At 39.8% G+C, this 14743-nt stretch overlaps 1 pseudogene; it reads right to left on the bottom strand.

Moving 5' to 3' along the window:
- Positions 1–3936: 3936 nt before the first annotated feature.
- LOC146482649 (uridylate-specific endoribonuclease-like) lies at positions 3937–7488 on the bottom strand (annotated as a pseudogene).
- Positions 7489–14743: the final 7255 nt, after the last annotated feature.

The raw sequence follows: 14743 nt of genomic DNA, 5'->3' as shown, positions 1-14743 counted from the left end.
CGATAAATTTAATTCCCACGGAAAGTTATTTTACAGCGACCACAAAAACGCGTAATTTATTCAATGCAATCTTTCACTAAAAAGATTTCTGGAAGAAAGGGAAAAGATTCTGCAGAGATAGTTCTGTATCCAGTGAATAATGATGAACAATGCAGTTGAAATTTGATCGGGCAGGCAAACTTTCCCAATGTATGCAAGTTTTGTTCCAGCAAACTGTTGACGCCAGCCTGTCTGCCAACCTGTTGCCGCCTAGCAACCTTTCTTTTGTCTGATGTCATTCGTACTTTGTTTTTCACTGTTGCTAGGCAACATTGCAGACATCTTTGAGGGGGGGGGGGGGGGTAATTTTTTTAAATGAGCTCTTTTTGGGGGGGGTAATTTTTTACCTTGTACGAAAAGAGAGGGGGGTAAAATTTTAAGACATACAAAAGGTACCAAATAAATGTTTAGCAATCATTCTTCTCATCAATCATAGAGTTAGTAAAATCGACTAGATACTTCTCCATATCGCTACTATTCTTCAGAGCGACAAACATCTTGCACGTAATAGGTTGAGTAATGACATAGACAGGCAAACCGTGTATTTCATCAAGCAGTTTATCACTGAAGGCTTGTTTATCTGGGCAAAAAAATTGACTAAAAGACGAATAGAGATGGTAGGCTTCTTCAAAATCAATATATCCACATCCACACATCAAATGCTCCTGTACTGCTCTCGAACCCCAAGCTGCGTTGACCTTCTGTGTACCTTCTTTTGACGGCTGAAGAATAGACTCTAGCAATAACAAAACATCGTTATTGTCAAGACATTGAAGAGATGATCTAAGGTACGTTCCCTTACTTGAATTTCGCCTAACTTCTGATTGTTTCTCTTGCCAGTTCAGATTCAGAGAGCTAGCGATTTCCGGATGTAACCAAGCGTTGTGCCCAGGAACTTCTCAACAATTCAACCACCAGGCCAACCATGGGGTGTAGGCCTAATGGGGTGGGGGGGGGGGGGGGGTAAAATTTTCAAACTGTCATTGCAGTGGGGAGTAAAACTTTCGTTTGAAAGATTTCTCGGGGGGAGGGGGGTAAAATTTTCATACACTCGATTTTTTAGAAAACCACCCCCCCCCCCCCGCCCTTAATACGTAATAAACGATCGGTCCCTTAGGTAAAACGAGTCTTTATAGAGCGTTTTCATTCACGTGACTACCGGCCATATCGGTTTACTGAAACAAAAGATAGTATCTACCTAATTATAGAGTTCAATTCCCAGATCTTTAGTTTGGGACACCAACATGACCGCCATTTCTTTGTTTTGGGACACCAACATGGCCGCTGTCACGCCATGTGAAAACACTCCATTACTTGAGTTACCTAGCACTAAGACCCATCCAACCCTTGGTGATCGTGCATTCCAGTCAGCGGCACCTTATCTTTGGAATGCATTACTTTCAACAATTCGCAACATAAAGACATTGGACACTTTCAAGACTGCTCTTAAAACTCTAACCTCTTACTAACCGAGCGTGAGGGCCGTACTAGGGAATATTGGCTCGAGGTCGTGGCAGTACGGACCGAGCGCAGCGAGGTGCGTACAAAAACGACCTAGGGCCAATATTCCCCAGTACGGCTCTAACAAGCTAGGTTAGTAAGTAGTTTATTTTATGGCACTCCGGTCACTTCCGGTCACTTGCCGTCGTAACGTGTTTTTGATGACGCGAGCAACCCAGAAAGAACAAGCTACGGTAGCATGAGTTTGAAAACAAAGTTGCTGAACGTTTACATGTAATCATGCTCATTATAGAAAAGACTTCAAGAACGATTTACAGCGGAATTTGACGAAAATCTTAACAGCTGCGGTTTGTTTTTAAAACTCACAAAAGGGTTTCGTCGATCCCAGAAATCACCAGCGCATCACAAAGTACGGATCAAGAAAATGTTGCTGTAAAAATCATATTCAACTTTTAAGGACAGTGCCTTCTATTGTTACTGCGCATCTTTAGATACTCAGGTTTCCTATAGGTGGTGCCTACTAATACAGGGATATATCTATTGTTCTGCGCATCTTTAGATACTCAGGTTTCCTATGGGTGGTGCCTGCTAATACAGGGATATTTTTGCGTGGTTTAAAACTGTTCGGGGAAAAGCGGAACTTAGCAAGTGATTTTGGTATCCATAAAAAAAATTGGGGGTAGCCATGCATTTTTCAGTTTGGAAAAAAGCGTCGTACATTTGTTAGTATTTTGCTGCTTTTTAGAATAATTGTTGCTTAGTTATCTCTAAAAAATGCATGATTACCCTCCAATTTTCTTTTTGGATTTCAATACCCACTACTAAGATTTGCTTTTCCCGCATAGTTATAAGCCGTGCAAAAATACTTCTCTATTAGTAGGCCCCGTCCTTAAAGAAGCAGCATTAAGTCAATTGTCCTCCTCGCTCTCATCCCTGGCTCGGAAATCCAAGTGTAGGGATAAAAACCACCACACAGTTCTTTGGAGAGGAACTGGATTGTAGTCGCCGAATTCTCCTGCCTCAAAAATAGCATCTTCTTCGTTTTCGTCAATCGCCCGATCGGCTTGCAGCTCGTTTCTCCTGTCCTGCTTGCGAACTAGTGACTGTGCTTCGCAGCTAGGACTCTTCTCGATTTTTTAAACTCATTATCCTTGAGTATGTTAAATCGATATTTCTTCTCAGAGAAGTATCGCTGTATATTGCCTGAAAACTGGAAAATGTTGCTGGCTCGTATTCACCATTTTTTTCTGAGCACGTTCATAAAAAAAAAAAAAAAAAAAAGAAATTGACAACAGGTGATCAAGCTCGGACGCAGGTAGGCTTTTAATTGTTTGACTATTTAAGTCATTAGCTTCAATAAAACGGAGTAGAGTGTTCATATCAGTAGACTTCTTTCTTTTGTGTTTTCACTTTTTCTGTTTGTTTATAAAATCGTCAATGGCTTCTTGGCTTTCGCTGATGCTTGCTTCGGAGGTTTCTAGATCTTCGGGATAGTAAAATTTGCTTTGTAAATTATATTTGCCTTCATCCATGTCGTTTCTTTGCGAAAAATTAAAGTATTTTCAGGTTTTCTTTTCACAGATTTAGCTGCAAATTTTCAAATTTGCCGCTTGTCATAAACAAAAATACAAGGCTTATGACAATTTCCAAGGAAACAGTCCGTATGGTAAAATCCCGACCAAGAAAGAGCCAATCAGAACGCGCGGATTTACCGCAAGACTTCCTGGCCATATAATAAATTTCCTTAATTTAGTCTTTAAGTAGATTTTTATTTAACTAGTTTATTGACTTGGTGATCACTGCCTTTGATTGTACGGGCTTGTAGTTTTTACTAGTTTCTCGTGTTTTCAGTTGCTCTTAACATAATTCTATTTTATGCTTCTCGCTCGTTATCTTAAACTAAATTTAAAAAAAAAAGGGGGGGGGGGGGGCATAGCCAAGGCTGAGCTCTGTTTGCTGGGAGTAAGTAATGACACTGAGATCATGAGTTCTGCCATATATTGGCACACGTGGCCGTGTATTTTCTAACAATTCAACTGAATCACACAATCTAAAATGGTAATTCATTTCCAGCAAAGGTGAGGGCAAACCCGCCGTCTGAACCAGTTGATACCCCCCCCCCCCCCCCTCCTATTTACTTCATTTAATTAACTATCGAGGGAGGGCCAAGGGTGGAGAAAACGTTTTCCTACTGAAACTGAAGAAAAAGAGGCCTGAGCTCTGGCCTGCATTGATTGAATACTCAGAAATAAGAGTCCCGTATGTAAACTGACCCCCACTAGTCAAACATTAACTCACGTAGCGAGACGCATAAATTCATTTATTCTCTGTAGGAATAAATTTCCTTTAACAATATTGTGAAGCGCAACTGAATATATTCATATAGAGGTTTGCGCCATAAAAAGGTAAATTATTATTATTAATTATGACCTCTGATAGACTCCTTGGGATCTCCTTTACACTCGCTCTCAAAACTACACAACTCGTAGTCTTGCTTTATACTGTACTGTAAGCATGTTTGTAACTCCACTTGAAACACACAAGCGTAGAGTGACAGCGCAACTGCATGGGGCTACTGGAAACAGATTGAAGCTTAAGGGTAACCAATAAGTTTCATAGCCTTAACCATATTACTTTAAAATCCTAGCCTAGCTACAAAATGTCAGGTGTTGAGTTCAACAATGTTCAAAGCAAAGTTTCAAAGTCTTGGAAATGCCGTAAGAACGTATCCTTTCCTGTTGAAGTTGACAGCGGTTATGGTCAGTGGTTTCCCATTGATTCGGCATGTGCATTGAGATGACTGGTCGGACTGGAAGAAACACGAAGTGTACAAGGCCATTTCGAAAGCTGGACTGGTACCGATGAAGAACAAACTACCTGGAGGTTTTCTTGGCCTCTCCATCGCAATTTGGCCCACGCCAATGCCAGCTAAGAGGAAAGAAGCCATTATATATGAATCACTGGGATGTCTACTCAATAGACCCTTTAAGCTGACCCTTTCGTTGCCCATGTTAAGGTCCGGTTTTTATTTACAGTGTAAGGGCGATCGGCAAAATACATTTCCGCTAAATAAAGTTTAATTTCTAACAAAGTTAAAACCATATCACTCCCGATAAAGTAGAACATTGTTATTTCTGGTCGTTGCTCCCTAAGATATATTTTGAGGACAAAGTCCTGGCGGTGACAACACAAGCTCTTTGCGCCCGCGCCTTGGATTCGTAGAAACGCTTGGCTACCAACGTTTACCGAATGCTGGAGCAATTTTCTGAATCTTACCATTACGTGCTTTGTCCATGAAATATAGCTAAATATATGCATATATGAGGAAAAACGACCAGAAACGGCTAAGAACTACTTCATCGTAAGTAAGTTGACTTTGTGTCAGCGAGTTAACCTATGTTTGGTAGTCGAAATACATTATTTTCAGGCCCGTAGGCAGTTTTGTTTTTGCTTGAGGGTGCGATCCTACGAGGAGACGGACCAAACAAGAGCCGGGGAAACGAACCTCTAGGGGGGTTTCCTGGGGATGCTCCCCTGGGAAATTTTGAGAATTAGGTTGTCTGCCACTGCATTTCGTGCGTTTTGAGTAGAGTATGATAGGAAAATAGGCAGCCAAGGCGAACTTGAAAACGTGGGTATTACTCAAACTTTTGAACTTCAAAATGGATTTTGTATTTCACAGTTTTAGAGAATAATGTCACTATTTAAAAAGAACAAAAATAGAAATAAAGTTGAAAATCCGCATTATTCACTGGGTTTGCGGCAGCAAACCATGATGATCAGCAGTGCTGATCATCATGATCTTTCAGTAGTGTGCCAAGCTCAAGCCTCCGGTCCTTGGGTACTTCTTAGCAAACAGATCAGCTGCTTCTTCCAGATCAACGTCTGTTAGATAGTGGATGTTTGACGTCATGTTTTGTGCGCCAGTGCGTTCACGCGTAGGTGCAATCGACGGTATATATTTTTTTCGCTGATTTATTTCATTTTCACTACACTAACAGTGAATCAGAATGGAACTACACAATCCATATTTTTTATCAATTCACTTTTTTTAAATCGTTGGTCAACGAAAAAGTGGACCTCTGCAGCCTGTGGGGGAGTGTGGGCGCACTCGTCGCACCCCCCTTCCCTATGGGCCTGTATTTTCTGCCATCATCTCTGGATTTAGAAGACACATTATAAACATTGAAATACTCAAATTTCGAAGAACGCTGAAATGGGTAACATTAAGAGAAGCCTTTTACAAATAGGATCACAGTCAAGATGCAGGACTGGTGTGTATAGAAACTATGAGGCTGCATTTATATAAAAAAAATACCTCGCCATTGACAGTTTTCCTTTTAGGGGGAGGGTAGTGAGTTAGCCTTCCTGCTTCCGTCTCTGAAAGGAACTGGATCCAGTTATGAAATCCCGTGGTTTTATTGGACTTGGTTTTCCAGTCATAGACAATCTCTCCAATAGAAGATAGATGGACAAATTAGGCTTTCCGGAAAAACAAGTTAAACAGAATAGTGGGAAGTAAAGTTTAAAATTAAAGTCCAGGCCAAACTTTACCTCTTCAAAAAATGCAATAAAACAGAAAAGGTTTCTTATTTATTTTATTTAGAACCTTTCACCAGACTCACTTCCAGAAATGTGATAAATATACTCCAATAAAGGAAGAACATATTAATTAAACGAAATAAGTGACCTGTATAGGGGGCTAAGAGGATGGACCTGAACTCCCAACGAGGCAAAACTCCTTGTTGGAGAGAAAGGAAACAAAATGATATAAATTAAATTAATGAATAACAATGTTATACGTCTTAATGCAAAAAGACAATCATACAATAATTATAAAATAATGGTAATGGTAATGGTAATGCATTTATATACCGCATTTTCTATTCATATATATTCAAATGCGGTTTACATCAGCATATGTCCATTAGCGACCTCATCCTATCCACCCAACCCATGAAATCATGAAACAGCACAAAGACCAGACCAGCACACCGGGAACTCCGTGCCCTACTCTTTGCGATTAGTGTCTGGGGTCTTTAACGTCCCACAGGGTTATGAACATTGAAGTGTTGTGAGACGGAGCCTACGGTTTATCGTCCTTATCCGAGAAGACTAGAAAGTCTAACCATTTGCAGATGTCATTACAAAGGCAGCACTTTCTCCTCAGTTATTTAAAGACCCTGAGTGTTGGTCCGGCCGGGTTTGAACCCACGACCTCCCGCACGGTAGTCCGATGCTCAATCAACTGAGCTAACCGGTCGGCGGTCATTGTTAAATGAAAAATCAATAAAGTAAATATAAATACTATTCAAAACTGGATCGTTGTATAATGCAATTCTATGGATTTGATTAGCTTAGCGGCCATTTGAGCGTGTGAAAGTGAAAGTAGGATTTCGTTCTAATGTTTAGCTTAGCTAGAAAATTTTGTTTGAGTTGGAAATAAACTGACAGGCGAACTAAATTAGATACCTACCGACAAAAGTGTGCGTTCAAATCCGGAAAAATGGGTGCCCCGACCTCTTTTAGCATATTAACCAAACGACATTTTCTTCAGGATGGGCTTAAATTCATCAAGGCACTGATATTAAAAAGAAGATATGCGAGTTGCCTTAACGAAAGTTCTATGATAATGACTTCGGGAGAACTCGAAAGTCAATATGACCTGCGGTTCATGATCAGGTAAATCATACTATCGAACAAGAACAGTTTGTCAAACGCTGAGTCTTCTTCTTTAAGGGTTTCAATTTTCCTGGATCGATTACGACAGTGGAATGCAAAAAAAGAAGTATGACTTGCATCAATGGCAGGGTTGGGCCCCGATGTCTTATAATCAAGACCTACTTTGCAGCCTTTAACAAAGTGTTCGATACAGGTTGTAAATGTGCAAGTTCATGAAATATCCTTGACTGAGACTCTGAACTGATAACCGTTCCGTCTGTTGCTTGCAATGGTTGATTTATTTAAAGTACATACAGCTTTTGCCATAGTAATTGTGATGGTTGTTGTAGCTGTAAAAGCATTTAATTACATGTTATTAAAATTCAACTCAAATTAGCCGACTATGCTTAGTTGTATACCTGGAATGAGCCTTCACCCAAAGAAAAACATTACGTTTTAGGCCAATTTTTGTCCATGTCAGTTGCCTTGTATCTCTATACTGAGATGATCGTAATGAGGCTTCAGAAACGAAAAAATCTGGCAATTTGAAATAGACTGTCAAATTAAGTTTCATAGTAGAAACAAAACCAAACCGAGTGGCCAACCTTGGTATGCCATCCAGCAGCACCCTTTATAGCCAAGAGTCTCTATGGAAACTCTTGCTTTCTGCGCCGTCTAGTTAAAAAGGCTCTCGTTGCTAAGAGTCTTTGAAATTAGCTTCTGATCATTTACTTTTTTCCAGTTATGACGCCTCCTAATTTAAGGCAGGGGTTAATTTCATCTCTTAGATATCACAGAATAATGTAAAGTGCGATTAAAAAGAAGAGAGACCATCGCAATTATTTACGCTATTTAGGCGGTTGCGAAAAGAAACCGATTTCTCACTTTAAATAGGTACATTCGAGATCTGAAAATACCTCAAAAGACCAGAAAATAATAGAAGATTATGGTTTTAGTTCTTACTGCCCAGGCGCCAAGCTAATTTTTGAAAGAAGGGTTTTCAGCTGGCGTGTAATTTTATGAGGGAAGATGGGAGGGGAGGGGGGTAGGGATGATGTATCATAGGAAGTGTAACACCAGAAATATTTGAAAAAGTAAGGCCCTGTTCATACGTGGAAACTTCTCATGTCCGAAAATTTGCTTTAAGTTCGGAACCTGGCCTAATTATTTTATCGTAAAGGAGAAAATTACTGAATGCTGATTGGTCGAGATAAAGCACATGTTGTCTACAATTTCCTTTCACCGAGAACAAAATTACACACTCGTGATTGGACGAACGCTGAAAATTCTCACTTCTGATTGGCTAAGCATGCCATTTCTACTTTAATTGGTTTCTTCAATTTCTACGCAACAACAACGCGTTAAGGTTCTTAGTTCGAGTTTGACGTTTTAAGTGCTACAACTACAAAGGAAATCCCTTAAAGTGAAAATACATGTCTTGCCGAGAAACAGCAAAAGATTATTTGTGTCAAAAACTAAAAGCTCCGATAGGACTTGTTGGTTGAACAACTGAATCCATGGATTCAACTGGTGGAAGGCATTCCTCGCTCAACTTTTTCGCTGTGATGAGAAGCGGATCTATGCCAATCTCAGAAATTTTATCAAGATACCTATATTTTACCTTGCCTTCAAGATTTGTGCTATAATTTGAGAGCATCAGAGGCTCAACCTATGTTGTTTCAGTCGCCATTTTTATTATGTCAGTTCTCCAACATGGCCGCCAATAATTTTGTGACGTCATCCGCTCACACACTACTGAAGCACCTAATCGCAACGACCCCTCGTAGAATTAAGGATTTATTTTTACTTCTATTTTCAAAGCATATTTTAAAGTTTCCCCAAAGAGACCTTTTCGAGCAACGACGAGGGCAATTTTTCTACTCGGCTCCATGCAATCATTATACAAATAATTAAACTAAAATACAAATCTGAAACTTTTATCTCCTTATCTCGGTATCAGTGGGGAGTTGCAGCCCCCTCAACGCTCGATTTGCTAACTTTCACTTGACCCTAGGGTGTGCCTTGGCTCAGGATAGTTTGATTGCCAGGCGCTGTTCGGGAAGGGCTCAGCTGCGAGTGAGCGACGGAAATCAAGCCAGCCTCCCTCGAAAAAGGAGGCTGGTTTCGGCTGGTCATATGACTTCACACGACAACTTCTACCCAATCGGTGTACCGGCACGCTCTATTATTTTGTTCGCAAAAACCGGACAGAGATTTTTAAATGGGAACAAAAGCAAGAGAAATGTGAGATTTGGCGCCTAATTTTGAAAGTTCTCAAGATGCCCTTTAGTTACCTGTAATAGTATTTCAATAAATCTATGCAGGTGGTCGTGACCATGACACCTAACAAAGAGCAATATTTGCCATAGTATGGTGTCAACTTGGACACAAAGAATGAAGCTTTCCATGTATTATTTAAAATAAAAATGTTCTTAACTGACTTTCAACCTGGGTAATGTTTTTAGTATGGCCTTACATTTTAGTTAATATCAGCCTCAACGTTCTTATTAAAAAGGTTCTTATAAAAAAGAATTTATATTAAGTAGAATGTACTGAATTTCAAACGGTCAAAGAAGCATTTGTTGATACCTCATTCTATGTGCACTTGAATTGGAGTATATCAAACGAGAGCCCTGAGAAAGAGGTTGAAATCAAGCCTATTTTGCTCATTACTCGAGCTCGTGAACACAATTCAATTTCCGTTTATCAGTATGCAATAAACTTCATCCTGAAATTCCTTCCGGGACTGTTTAAATTAAAATTAGAAAGGTTCTAAATCTAACGCGATAATGAATAATAAAACAAGAATTGCATGGCTTAATTGCTTAGATGTTTGGCATTTCGTTTATCTACTTAAGAAATTATATACCACCAGCTTGAACTTCATCAGCTTCTGGTATTTGAAAAATAAATATTGAAAAACTGACGATAGCCTAGAGTAACTTGTTGTTGAATCTAACACGGGCACGTTTTTGGGCTGTTTTAACATTTCCAGACCTCTCATTTGGATTTGCTGGAAGTTCAAATTTTTGGGTGTTACGTCCTATCGCGGACTTCCGTTTCCTCTTTCAGTTGCAGAGGGAATCCCTTTTCCAATGTATATACAGCACTAAATTGACCTTTCTACAGAGGTCAATTTACCTTAGCAACACAGATGATAAAACAAATATTTGTTTTTTTACCGACACAGTACCATAGTTTCCTTGTTTCTTAGAAGCTAACCTCCAAAAACAAGGAAAAACAGTTTTTCAAGCCTCTTCCCTTTCCGCTTTGAGGAAGACTGGAAAAAGTTACGGGAGCTTTGCGATGAAGCCTCATTCCAATAGAACAGCATTCTAACTCAGTTTCCTAGACGGACTGTACATTCCACTTGAGGTCACGTCACCTTACTGCTTTTGATCGAGGTTTTACGTAGAACAATGATGACTCCATTGGGTTGCAGTTACCCAGAAACGACAGGATGTCTTTGCCGTAGCTGAGGTAAATAATAAGCATATACACATCAGGCGATAATACGTATGTATACACTGAAGTCATATGTATCAGTTTTTACATACCATAAAAACTTTGACATTGAGCTATTTTTGGAATTTCCAAAACTGATTTATGCTTTAAAATGTATAAAAGTGGTGCTCAAGTTTAAACGTTAAGTCAGTACAAACTATCAAGAAGGTACACCACTGAATCAAGAGAGAAAATTAATTTGAAAGTCTGTTAAAGTTAATATTGTACACCGAAAATGCGCAGCAGTTTGAAGGTATGTACTTCAGTTATTTTACAAAGCTCTAGACATAGCTTAATGAAAGGTTTTCAGATACTATAATGTATACAAACAATCAAATTCAGAAATACCTCACTCAAGTAAACAATTTTGCATACCAAACCTTCATTTCTGTTTTTAATTTACGGAGTAAATTACTTGGTTGGGATTGGCACTAACTTGGTCTTCCTCCAAAAACATGGTCGGGACAAAATTCATGGAATAGCGTTGAGCACAATGTACTGAGTGCACTTTACATGATTAAGATCAGTTGTTAGTTTTAGTGTTGTTAAGCTCCTCCGGCCATTATAACATCACGTTCTAAACCGCTTACGAATTTCATAACTGGTAACCACTAATGCATAGCTGTAAGGATTTCAGGTTAAGTTCTGACTAACGCAATTTTGTGAAATATGTTTACTGGCCGTAACACAGATCAATTAAAGCTCCAAAATATTAGTTAGCAGCGATTACGAACTGAGTGTATGAAAAACATATTAAAGTCTTCCAAAAAACAAATTATTTTTTTTAACTTATTTAAGTAAATGTAGCTTGCCCCTGGGAGTCTGGCATTTTTCAAAAGATTTTTAGTTACAGTCAACTCCCTTTATTGTGGCACTCTTGAGACCGGGAGTTGGTATCTTTAATAGCGAGAGACCGTAAAAGCGGGAATTTATTTCAGTCAAACGTCTGTACTCTATTTTTGGCAGGTTTTTAGCTGCTGTCCGTACTTATTATTGGGGTGTCCGTTATAGCGAGGTGTTAGCAAGGCGAGAGTTGACTGTATTGGTTATTTCGTTTGCAGTTTTAAAGTAAGGGACATTTAAAAATTGCTTTTCTTCTATTCTTTTTCGCCAGTTCCTCAGCAAAGGTTTGTTGCTTTACATGTTCCTTCTTTTAATCGACATGGTAACGCCACTTCCAGCGATCGACAATGGTATTCATGCCTCTCTCTCTGTTGATAAGGACAATCAATTCAATGGAGACGGCTGGTCAAAAACTGACCCCAGACCACATGGATTCATACTCCCAACTCGGAACAACAGTAAAGAGGAGCTCAAACAAGCACACGTTACAAGGGTTCGCCGCTCTTCAGGTTGTGTGGACCGACACATGACACAGCCATGTGGAAAGGACCTGATTGCGACCGTGGAATGCAAAAAAAGAAGTGTGTCTTGCATTAATGGCGGGGTTGCGCCCCGATGTATTATAATTAAGACCTACTTTGCAACTTGTAACAGAGCGTTCGATACAGATTGTAAATGTGCAAGTTCATGAAATATCCTTGACTGAGACTCAGAACTGATAATTTCCTTCTGTTGCTTACTTGTTAATTTTGATTGTTAATTTTTTTTCAAAGTAACTAACTTTTAATATGTAGCCGGTAATTGAGATAGTTTTTGTAGCTGTGAAAAGCGCTTCCGAACATGTTATTAAAATTCAACTCAAGATCAGAAATATGCTGAGTAGTATACCTGGAATGAACCTTTACCCAAAGAAACCATCGCGTTTTAGGCCGATGTTTGTTCACTGATGTTGGTAGTCTTTGATCTCTTTACTTAGATGATCGTAATGAGGCTTTGTAAACGAGAAGATGGCAATTTGAATTAGACTGTCAAATTCAGTAAAGTTATAGGAAAACAGACCGTTTATTTGGCTGAATTTAGGCCGGACCCTTGTTATGCCAGCCAAGAGTCTCCCGAAATGAGGGAAGACGGATAGGAGGGGAGGGGTATCAAGGGGGCACGCTACACCAGAAATGTTTGCCAGACCCGATTCAAACGTCCAACTTTTGATGTGTTGAACCGTAGCTTTTGCTTGATTGCATTATGTTCGACACATGTAAAGTTTGTTTGAACCTGGCCAAAATATTTTTATAACTACAAATCTGGTATTTTTATCCCCTTATCTGAAGGGGAAGGGGAAGGAAAGGGGGTGTTGCAGCTCCCTCAACGCCACTCCCCCACCCTTCTCAATCCGCTCGTACCAAGGGTGGAGCTAAAGTTAGATGATTTCTGTGCAACTTTTGTATGGTGGTCAATATGGCCACCGAGGGCAGTTTATGCATCGTTGGCAGTGCTTTATATCGTTCTACTGAATCAGTCAAGTGGAAAACAGAAATTATCACCCGTCCGTCCTATCTTCTCACTGTCTCCTCGGGAGTTGTTTATCTTGTTTCCTTGCTTAATTTTCGTAAATTAATCAGAAAACAAATCGGTATGGATGCACTTCAAGTAAGAAAGGTTGGGCGACTTTTTTTTTTTTTATCCGTACCAGCTATCCCTTTTCAATCGGATGCGGGATTATGCACCTGCAGAACAAAGGTCCTATTTTGGAACCGTTGCGGTATCAAAACCGGTGTCAGAACCGGTGTCAGAACCGTCACCGTGAAATCACCAACAGCCTGTTCGTTTCACAACCAGCTGCAAATTTAGGCTTAGATACCAGTTAAGTTTGCCGTGTGTTGATCATGGTTTTTGTTGAGGATCTGGTTCTCTCGCCGATATGTTACACAATCGCTTTGCAAAACTTTAACTAGAGCTACGAGAATCTTCTAGCAAACTTCACATATCATGAAACTTTAACAGATACAAAATGCCGCAGTTCGGTTGGTGACGGGAACACTAAGATTCTGTCATGTTACACCACTGCTTTCTTGCTCCTAATTATTTGGTTGAATTAATCAGCATCACTGAAAAAGCAATCCAGATACTCTCTCAGGTCAAACAAGTCTTTTTAGAGCGTTTTCATTCACGTGACTACTGGCCATATTGGTTTACTGAAACAAAAGAAAGTATTTGCACAAAAAAAGAGTTCAATTTCCAGAGGTTTAGTTTGGGACACCAACATGACCGCCATTTCTTTGTTTTGGGACACCAACATGTCCGCTGTCACGTCATGTGAAAACACTCCATTACTCGAGTTACCTAGCACTAAGACCCATCCAACCCCTGGCGATCGTGCATTCCAGTCAGCGGCACCTTATCTTTGGAATGCATTACTTTCAACAATTCGCAACATAAAGACATTGGACACTTTCAAGACTGCTCTTAAAACTCTAACCTCTTACTAACCGAGCGTGAGGGCCGTACTGGGGAATATTGGCCCGAGGTCGTGGCAGTACGGACCGAGCGCAGCGAGGTGCGTACAAAAACGACCTAGGGCCAATATTCCCCAGTACGGCTCGAACAAGCTAGGTTAGTAAGTAGTTTATTTTATGGCACTCCGGTCACTTCCGGTCACTTGCCGTCGTAACGTGTTTTTGATGACGCGAGCAACCCAGAAAGAACAAGCTACGGTAGCACGAGTTTGAAAACAAGTTTACTGAACGTTTACATGTAATTATGCTCATTATAGAAAGGACTTCAAGAACGATTTGTAGCGGAATTTGACGAAAATCTTAACAACTGCGGTTTGTTTTTGAAACTCACAAAAGGGTTTCGTCGATCCCAGAAAATTTACTAGCGCATCACAAAGTACGGACCAAGAAAAAGGTTGCTGTAAAAAAAAATCATATTCAACTTTTAAGGACGGTGCTTTCTATTGTTACTGTGCATACGTTCTGCGTATCTTTAGATACTCAGGTTTCCTATGGTTGGTGCCTACTAATACAGAGATATTTTTGCGCGGTTTAAAACTTTGCGAGGAAAAGCAGAACTTAGCAGGTGATTTTGGTATCCATAAAGAAAATTGGGGGTAGCCAAGCATTTTTCAGTTTGGAAAAAAAACCGTCGTACGTTTTTTTGTATTTTGCTGCTTTTTAGAATAATTGTTGCTTAGTTATCTCTAAAAAAAAATGCGTGATTACCCCCCAATTTTCAT

The sequence above is a fragment of the Pavona decussata genome, unplaced genomic scaffold (genome assembly GCF_977016875.1).
Source record: "Pavona decussata unplaced genomic scaffold, jaPavDecu1.1 SCAFFOLD_45, whole genome shotgun sequence".
NCBI classification, from domain to species: Eukaryota; Metazoa; Cnidaria; class Anthozoa; order Scleractinia; family Agariciidae; genus Pavona; species Pavona decussata.
Note: the sequence above shows the minus strand (reverse complement) of the source record. Positions and strands in the feature narration are given on the sequence as shown.